Below are 8,407 nucleotides of genomic sequence, written 5' to 3'. Positions count from 1 at the left end.
TACTGACTCTTGAATCAGTTTCTTAATCTTAGTTCGATGTTGGGTGATGAGAGACATATACATTTATAAATATAGTTAAAAGTGGTTTGGTAGAAAATAAAACAGATCTCAGTTCATATTTATTTCCATACTTTATTACAGTTTGTATTGCTTTGTTTGATCTGTTTTTAAATGGTTTATCGCAATTATTCAGTCTATTATATAATGTATCATATATTATGGAAAGCCATCATATTGTTCATTTCAATGTATTATTTGTGGGGTTAAAATACACAATTGGCACGTTCCTACCGGAGTACTTTTCCCACAATAGTTAATCAGAACTCAGATATATTTGCGTTCACACCAAAAAGCCCCCTGAACTAAATTAGTTCATCAGAACCATTTTCCCCCCCTTTTCAGTCCCTGCAGGGACTTTCGTGGGAGAAAAATGTTCCTATGTCTGATTGGCTGGGCGGAATGCAAACCACGCCCCGTAAAACTCCAAAAAAGTTTTGTGAAGCCGCCATTTTATTATCCTCGCATTAGCATTATTAGCATTAGCCCAGCGCACAAACGCAGAGAGACTAACTTATGGCAACACAAAAGAAAACATAGGAGCGGTGGAGATGAGGAGGTGTCGGCGTTCTGGCGATTTACTCGGAAGGCTTCAGTAGAAGCTGCTGGGAGTCCCAGCAGCTTCTACTGAAGCCAGTCCCCAACTCCGGGGACTTCCGGCCGGGGACCCAAAGCAGAAGAAGAAGAAGTGACGTCAGCGGCTTCATTTGCCTAATCCACCCCCAGGAACTCATTGCGGTGTGAACGAGATCTGCTTTAGTTCATCAGAACTAAAAGAGTTCTCATGAACTGAGTTCTCATGAACTATTGTGGGAAAAGAACTTGGTGTGAACGCGCCTTATGTAAATAGGTTTCCTTCATTTTTATAAAAACTGCTTTTGTGTTTAGGGACCTCCCTTATATCGTTTCCTTCTTTTTCTGAAATCAAACTAAATCAAGGAATTGACTAAATATACTTTAATATGATGCATTACCAAAAGGGGTTATGCTACTTACAGTGACGTGCGGTGAGGCTCATGGCTGGTGAGGCACTGACTCACTGAGTCAGATTTACAAATATTATATTTTGACCTTAATCGAAATATTCGGTTATTTTCAAAAGCTTTTTTAGTCTGATGCTTCGATTCATTTTAAACAGACCGTTCAACAAAAGGATACCCAAAATCTAAATATTGGATTGTTCTTTCTTAGTAAGATCCCATTTTCATTACAAATGTGGTCTTACCTTGACTTGAAGATGAAGTCCATGCTATCCTTCTGGACAACAATCTCTATTACTTTTTTGTAAAAGTCCTCCTTATCTTCCTGTAGTTTCAAAAGTCTAGTTTGTTGTTTGCGTCTACCGTCTCTGCGTAGAATTACAGTAGCAACAAGAACCTGTGGGCTCACGTGCGCCCCCTTCAGTGCGGCAGAGGTTATGGCTGCCTCTCCTGGTGCTTTTTTCATTGCCGTTGTACGATGAGACCAGCGAGCCTAAATATCATATATACGTGAAATAAGTTATTTAGAGACTATGGATGGCGAGGATGAAATGTAATAAAGGGATCTACAAACATTACATTGGTGACCTACAGTGAGATGGTAACAGGCATGCGCTTAGTGCCCGCTTTCCAGCCAGTTTCTGTGGGGTGACACATTCTGAGGTGAGGCAGAGCTCATCTGTGCCTCACCTCACCCCACAGTAACTGGCTTGAGCGCGCTCACAAAATAAGTGCCCGCGCTAAATTAGTGCCCGTGCTCCAGCAAGTTACGGCCCCTACACATGGCGGCGTGCGGTGGCGCTTCAACGCTTCTGCCCATTCACTTTGAATGGGGTGACGTCACGATTCGCCGAACTGCATTGTGGGAGCAAAGCGTAGCTTTTCTCGTGGTGCTCGCTGCAAAAGTAGAGCAATGTTCTACTTTTGAAGCTGAGGCGGAGGCGTCAGCCAATCAAATCCCGCGTATGCAAATCTGACAGTTCAAGCGCTAGCCAATCAAACCGCGTGTATGTTGGGAGAGCCAGACCGCAGTTCATTTCCCATATTTCCAAAAATGGAGGAGAAAATTATAGTGGCGGTAGGGAATCACCCGGTACTATATGACCAGTCCCTCTTCACATACAGGGATACAAACCGGAGGAGCCAGGCATGGAGGGAGGTGGCAGAAACAGTGGGTGAAACTGGTAGGTTTTCGCCTGTTTGGGGAGTTTATATCCAGTGTACTTCGTTTGAATGGACAGCTAGCAAGCATAGACAGTATATTTAGCCAGCATGGATGTAGCATGAATGTTGCATAAAATAGCACCATAGACATTAATGTCATACATGTTCATCATATAAAGTGTGACATGTAAAACCTTTTATGCAATTGACAGTGATAAAGGGATTTGGTTTTCATTAATGGAGGAACACTTTAGTAAATTCTTCAAGTAATTCCAGAAATTAACTTTATTATTTCATTTCATTTCATTAGAGGAAGTAATGCAGGACAAAATGGAAGTCACTGAGGGACAGATTCAGAAAGGAGAAAACAAGGGAGAAAGAGGCAAAGAGAAGCGGGGCAGGGTCGTCCGGGGGATATAAGCCCTGGCGTTTCACGGCAGTGATGGGGTTTTTAACCCCATTTATCATTGACCGTGAGACGTCCAGCAATGTCCCCCGGCAAACCCTGCCTCCATCCAACCTGGTGCCAGAGGCAGAGAGCCAGCTAGAAAGCCAGCCAACAGTCAGCCAGCGATTGTTGAGGACCGGGACCGGGGAAAAAGGAGAAGGGGAAGGGAGATGTCCTCCTTTGAAAAAGGCTTGATGTCAGCCATCAGTCCTCTGTTCATGCCACCACCTCAACCTCATCCTCCACCACCCCCACCAGTAGTGGTGTTGGTGGAGGATGAGGATGAGTTATTTTTCAGGAGCCTCTTGCCTGCCATGCGAAGGCTGTCAATTGCAAAGAGGACAAGAGTGCGATTTGAAATATACAAATCCATTTTTGAGGCAGAGCAGGAGATGGAAGAGAACTGATTTTTTTTTTTGTAATTCACACACATACTACACCACACTACATGTTTTACACTTATCCACTCATCACACACTTACATAAATAAAAGTTATTTAAAAAGTATGTTATGGCTATACTGTGTCTTCACTTGTTCATGTGGTTTGTCAGTTGCAACATAGCAGAAGCTTCATGTATGTTGATATATAATGTGCTGTCTTCTGTACAATTGTCCATTTGAAAACCTATTGAAATTATGAGTGGTTTATCAGTAAAAACAGGGCTGAAGGAAAAAGGTTGTTAGCAATATCATAATATCAATTCAAGAAACATTTTTATTAGGAATGTTTTATTTTTAAATGGCTCATTTGGAATATTTGCTTTTTAAAGAAAATATGGGTAGCTCTTAAAAGAGCTTTTGGTTTGGAGGCTCTTAAAAGAGCCATGGTGACCCTACACCACATACTGCTGCCATGGCACTGCACCCTCCTCATTAAAATAGGAGCTGAAGGTCTCCCGCAGTTGGAGCGATCTGCGTGTGGCATTGTTGGAGCCCATCCTCGGTGCATCACACAGGGTTGGAGTATCTGGAGCTTCATCCGTGGACTCTGCAAGAGGTGTGCATGATGGCCTTCCTATCGTCTTCCTGCGGAGGAAGTTGTGCAACACACAGGCGGCCTTCACACACAGCTCTGTTACCTCCGGGCTGGTGGTGATGACACGCCTGAACATTCTCCACTGGGATGAGAGGATGCCAAACGCACATTCAACCACCAACCTGGCCCGGCTGAGGCGGTAGTTGTACATCCTCTTCTCGCGTGTGATCTGGCGTCCAGGGAATGGACGCAGCAGGTTGTCCAGCAGCGGAAAAGCTTCATCTCCAACAAACACATGGGGAAGAAGGCCCAGCCGCTCTGCTCCTGGGATGACGGTGTCAGGTGGTAGCTGCAGACTGCCATCTCGGAGGCTCTCTCCAAAAGCGGAATTCCGCAGGCTCCCACTGTCGCTGCTCCTTCCAAAGCCTCCGACATCCACTACCCTGAAGAGGTACTGGGCATCCACGACAGCCAGCAGTACCAAGGAGTGGGTGGACTTGTAATTGAAGTAGAGGGACCCAGAATTAGCTGGAGCCTGGATCACCACGTGCTTCCCATCAATGGCACCAACACAATTTGGAATGTTCCAGATCTCCTGAAACTCAGCAGCGATGGCTCTCCAGTCCTCCATCTCCAGATGGCACCCGCAACCTCCCTGACGATGACTGCCACTGTTATATGACCAACCCTATAGCTGAATGCTATGGTCCTGTATGAGTCACCGGTTGCCAGGTACCTGAGAAAAAAGTAATATACATGATTTAAAAAATAAAACAATTTCAGACCCCACACACACACACACACAGACCCCACACACACACACAGACCCCACACACACACACAGACCACAGACACGCACACAGACCACAGACACGCACACAGACCCCACACACGCACACAGACCACAGACACGCACACAGACCCCACACACACAGACCCCCCACACACACACAGACCCCACACACACACACAGACCCCACACACACACACAGACCACAGACACGCACACAGACCACAGACACGCACACAGACCCCACACACGCACACAGACCACAGACACGCACACAGACCCCACACACACGCGCACACACACACACACAGACCATACACGCACACAGACCCCACACACACACACAGACCCCACACACACGCACACACACACACACACACACACACACACACACACACACACACACACACACACACAGGGGAGCAATACTGTGTTAACCTAGCTATCTTAATTAATGTCATCCATCTGAACTAAATCACAGACTTCATTCATCATTCATCCATGGCATGCATTCTCTCTCTTTCTATACAGAGTCAGATTAAAGAAGTAGAAATACACAAAACATACCGTAGGCAGATGGCGAGTCGCTCGGCGGGTCCGATTGACAAACGCATGTTGGTGTCCGCCTTTGTTATCAGTGGACCCACTTTGCCGAGCAACTCGTCGAAATGGCCTTTACTCATTCTGAAGTACTGCAGAAACAGTTCGTCATCCAGACGGAGCTCTTGGACCAGAACGTGGTATTCTCCCCGTTGCAGACGTTTTCGGAGTATTGGATGTACCCAACAGCGACGCACACGACGTCGCCTCCCGAGATACAATGCATATACCAATGCCACCCTTGCTACCAAACCGGCATCCATTTTGGCTAGAGTGGATAGAAGAACCGGGCTTTTTTGCTTTGTATGTCCAGGGCGGGATATTCATGTGATTGGTTGTTGGTCGCGTTGCTCGCGTAAACTCCCCAAGCTCAAGACACGCCCACCGCCAAGCGGCAACGCACGCCGCGTGTAGGCTGCGTGACGCAGACCAACAACCAATCACATGAATCTCCCGTGTCTCCCCCGGGTAAAAAGGCTTTAAAAAGGCTCCTGTGGATGAATCTCACCATAGACATTCATGTCTAAAAAGCGATTTTTAATTAATGTCTATGGTGCTATTTTATACAACATTCCATGCTGGCTAAATACTGTCGATGCCTGCTAGCTGTCCATTCAAACGAAGTACACTGGATATAAACACAACTCCCCAAACAGGCGAAAACCTACCAGTTTCACCCACTGTCTCTGCCACCTCCCTCCATGCCTGGCTCCTCCGGTTTGTATCCCGGTAGGTGAACAGGGACTGAAAGCACCGGGTGATTCCCTACCGCTACGATTAAGACAACTCCTTCTGGGCTCAATGACTATCGCCCTGTAGCACTCACATCTCATGTGATGAAGGTGCTTGAGAGACTGGTCTTGGCCCATCTCAGACCGCAGGTGAGATCATTCCTTGACCCTCTGCAATTTGCCTACCAGCCTCACCTGGGGGTGGACGATGCCATTATTTACCTGCTGCAGCGTGCTCACTCATACCTGAATGGATCGGGTTGCACTGTGAGAATCACCTTTTTTGATTTCTCCAGTGCATTCAACACGATCCAGCCTCGGCTACTGAGTGACAAGCTGCAGGCTATGAGGGTAAACTCGTCCACCATCTCCTGGATTACCAACTACCTCACGGACAGACCACAGTACGTCCGGCTGGGCAGTGTGCTGTCTGATGTGGTGGTTGGTAGTATTGGAGCCCCACAGGGGACTGTGCTGTCTCCTTTCCTGTTCACCTTATACACCTCTGACTTTCTATACAACTCAGAGTCATGCCACCTGCAGAAGTTTTCGGATGACTCTGCAGTGGTAGGGTGTATAAGGGATGGACGGGAGGAGGAGTACAGAGCGCTGGTGGGTGATTTTGTTGAGTGGACTGGAAGAAATCATCTGCTTTTGAATGTGGCCAAGACCAGAGAGATGGTCATTGATTTCAGGAGGAAGAGGACATCTCCTCCTCTGCCCCTGTGCATTCTGGGAGAGGATGTGGCAGTTGTGGAGGTCTACAAGTACCTGGGAGTGCACTTAGACAATGGGCTGAACTGGAGGATCAACACTGACGCTGTGTACAAGAAGGGGATGAGCAGACTCTATTTTCTGAGGAAGCTGAGATCCTTCAACGTATGCAGTAAGATGCTGGAGATCTTCTATCAGTCTGTTGTGGCTAGTGCACTCTTCTTTGCTGCGGTCTGCTGGGGGGGCAGCATCAGAGCCGGTGACACCTGCAGGATCAATAAACTGATCAGGAAAGCTGGGTCAGTCATCGGCATCAAGCTGGAACCCTTTGAAGCTGTGGTGGAGAGGAGGACACTGAACAGGCTGTTGTCCATCATGGATAACCCCACCCATCCTCTCCACCTGCAGCTGGACAGTCAACGGAGCTCCTTCTCCAACAGACTGCTGCAGCTCCCCTGTCACAAGGACAGATACTGGAAAACATTCCTGCCCACTGCAATAACACTGTACAACAAATCACCTCTGGCTGGAAGAGAACTCTCTGCTCCATAGTTTCTCTAGAAATAAAACCACCTTGTACATTTTACTCACACATAATCTGTTTCATATTTAATACTCCATAATTCCATATATTTTGAATATATATATATTTGTATATTTGTATATATATATATATATATATATATAATATCTGTATGTATATTTTCTATTTTGTATTTTGACATGTATATTTTATATTTTATTTTATATTTTATTTTATTTTATTTCTATTCTTGTATATTTTGTTTTATTGTAAAATGCCTTTTATGCTGCTGTAACAAAAACAATTTCCCAATTTGGGATCAATAAAGTACGATCTATCGATCTATCTATCTATCTATCTATTTTCTCCTCCATTTTTTGGCATATGAGGAAATGAACTGCGGTCTGGCTCTCCCAGCATACACGCGGTTTGATTGGCTCGCGCTTGTACTGGCAGATTTGCATACGCGGGATTTGATTGGCTGACGCCTCCGCCTCAGCTTCATAAGTAGAACATTGCTCTACTTTTGCAGCGAGCACCGCGAGAAAAGCTACGCTTTGCTCCCACAATGCGAATCGTGACGTCACCCCATTCAAAGTGAATGGGCAGAAGCGTTGAAGCGTCAACGCACGCCGCCGTGTGTAGGGGCCGTTACTGTGGGCTACGAGAGGCAGAGCTCGTCCCTGCCTCACTTCTCATCGCTCCCGTAGCGGAGTTCGGCAAATTTGCTGATTTTGACTGTAAAAAGCGATTGGAATCATACATAAATCACACTTACAACACAGATCAGTGGAGACATTTTATTATTATTACTATTTAGTTTTTCTTTAGTTGTTTTTCCGTTACATTGGAGTATGACAGGTGAGGCTCTGCCTCCCCTGACTGCATTTTAGTATTGTGCTGATGCTCTGAACACTTCTTGCATCATTGCCTATTCCCATTGGTGGTGGAAAGTACATTACATTACATGTTACTTGTTAGACGCTTTTAACCAAAGCGACTTACATACTCAATACTGTGGGCAATCCCCACAGGAGCAATTTCGGGTGAAGTGTCTTGCCCAGGGACACAACGACATGCTGACTGCAGTGGGGTTTGAACCTGTCTGAACCATCTGATCCCCATACCAAGGCTCTATCCACTGCGCCACACGCCCCCCCAGAACTTTAGGACATTCACTCAAAGACTGTACTTGTATTAATAAACATAAAGTTACAGCAGTATGTCAAGTAATTATATTATATCTTCAACTCTATCAGCTGCAACATTAAAGTGCCGAACACACAATTACAATCCAGTGATATAAAGTAGATTATTATGGGATGGGCCATTCTGCATACCGAGCGAAGTTAGTTCTTTGAATTCAAGACCTTGTATTTCTTGTAACAGTATTTTTCACAGTGGTTCTGCTACTAGATCTGAT

This window comes from Trematomus bernacchii, unplaced genomic scaffold (genome assembly GCF_902827165.1).
Source record: "Trematomus bernacchii unplaced genomic scaffold, fTreBer1.1, whole genome shotgun sequence".
In the NCBI taxonomy this organism is placed as follows: domain Eukaryota; kingdom Metazoa; phylum Chordata; class Actinopteri; order Perciformes; family Nototheniidae; genus Trematomus; species Trematomus bernacchii.
This window is presented reverse-complemented; position numbering follows the sequence as displayed.